The sequence below is a fragment of the Lipotes vexillifer genome, unplaced genomic scaffold (genome assembly GCF_000442215.2).
Source record: "Lipotes vexillifer unplaced genomic scaffold, Lipotes_vexillifer_v1.1 scaffold306, whole genome shotgun sequence".
NCBI lineage: Eukaryota > Metazoa > Chordata > Mammalia > Artiodactyla > Lipotidae > Lipotes > Lipotes vexillifer.
The window spans coordinates 452,337-454,215 of record NW_006789814.1 but is presented as its reverse complement, the minus strand read 5'-3'; the positions used below and the strand labels follow the sequence as shown (position 1 = coordinate 454,215).

The window sequence follows — 1,879 nt, the reverse complement described above, 5'->3', positions numbered from 1 at the left end:
TTGGAAGAACATGATTTACCACAAAAAGGAGAAAAGTATCTCCTTAAATTTTTCAAAATATTACCCTTGTTATGAGTAAACAGATATGCAAGTAAAACATCTGATGAATATTAAGAATAAAATAAATGGAGTACAGGTGGCAAAACATAATCAAAGATTTCTTAAAATAGTTAACACATTTAGGGCATAGTAAGCCCTCAAAATGTTTTTCAAATTGTTGTGGTTGTAGCTTTAGTTGTAGCATTGTTAGGGGCAATGACACAATTAGCTGTGGTAATTGACAAGACGTCACATGATGGATAAGCCTGGTCACAACTCAGCTGGCAATGAGTATGTGGCTTGACTGGTGTTGCCCTCAAGCAGTATTTCCAAACGTGAATGTCACTGTCGAAATTCATACCACGTCTTCAAAATTTGCACCAAGTACCAAGACTTCATAAATTTTATCTCTGTAACCACAGTTTTTGTTTCTATTAGCTACAGCATCCACTCATGAAAATGTTGCAACTTCAAAAATATTAACATCTCATTTGTCTGGGTCACTGACCTACCATCCAAACTAAGGAAGAACCATAAAATTCAGGACCATGGGAGCCATGGTGATGACCACATCAGCAAGAACCAGAAACACTGGGGAAGCGGGGGTCATGCTAGGGGCAGGCATCACCATACGATCAACGTAGGCAAACACTACCTAGGTTACTTTGACAAGGTTCGTATGAGGCATAACCACTTAAAGAGGAACCAGAACTTCTGCCCCACTGTCAACCTCACTAAATTACGGACCTTGGTCAGTGAGCAGACATGGGTAAATGCTACCAAAACCAAGACTGGAGACACCCCCATCACGGATGTGATACGATCATGCTACTAAAACATTTTGGAGAAGAGAAGCTCCTAAAGCTGCCTGTCATCATGAAGGTCAAATTCTTCAGCAGATGAGCCAGGGAGAAGATTAAGGGCAGGAAGAGGGGTCTGATACCCTGGTGGCTTGAAGCCACATGGATTTCATTAAATGCTAAAAATTGCTTTAAAACATTAACAGCACAAAAAGTTGGATATCATTCAATGTCCTCCCTGTCACCCCTTAGTCTGTGGAAGGATATCTCTGCACGAGCACTGCCTTCCAGCTCTCGGCTCTCACAGTACAGGTTCCACTGAAGAGAAGGGGGAATTTTCCCAGCCACTGATTTCTCAGCAGTCAGGAGCAGCTTCTGGGTTGAGTGTTGAGAGCGCTCTGCACAAATTGTTCCATATCTGATAGTTATGTTATGGGTCAGAAATCTCCAGCACCTTCTTAACTTTTCTCTACCTGCATATGCACAGCATGTGAGCTCCCTTCCCCCCTCCAGTCTTCTTCCCTGCTTGCCAACTTGGCAAAGTCCTTTGTCATCTTCAAAATTATTCTGACATCATCTCCCCCATGAAGTATTCCCTGATCCTCCCAAGGAAAATTAGTCTATTCGTTCTCTCCCAAAACACGATCCCTTGTGTGCATTACCGTGAGTGCCATCTAATGTCTTATATCACATGTATTTATTTACATGATTGTTTACTTTCTCAAGGGAGCAAATTATGTCTATTCAACTCTGTCAATTTAGTGAGGGGTGCTCTGCCCTGATTTCACATTGAAATCACCTGAGGAGCTTTGAAAAATGCAGATGCCTGGGAGAATCCCCAGAGGTTCCAGTTTAATTAGTCTGGGGTTTGGCATTAGATTGTATTTCTTTTTATTAAATTGTTTATATGAGTGCCAAGGAGAACTCTAATGCACAGCCAAGGTTGAGAGCCGTTGCCCTTGTACCTAGGACAGGGCTTGGTATACTATACTCTGTCATTTAACTGTTTCATGTTCCTTATGTTTAATGCTCTTAACCTT

The 1,879-nt window shown here is 41.6% G+C and overlaps 1 pseudogene; it reads left to right on the top strand.

Moving 5' to 3' along the window:
- Window positions 1–553: 553 nt before the first annotated feature.
- Window positions 554–1,261, top strand: LOC103068552 (60S ribosomal protein L27a pseudogene; annotated as a pseudogene).
- The last annotated feature ends 618 nt before the right edge of the window (window positions 1,262–1,879 follow it).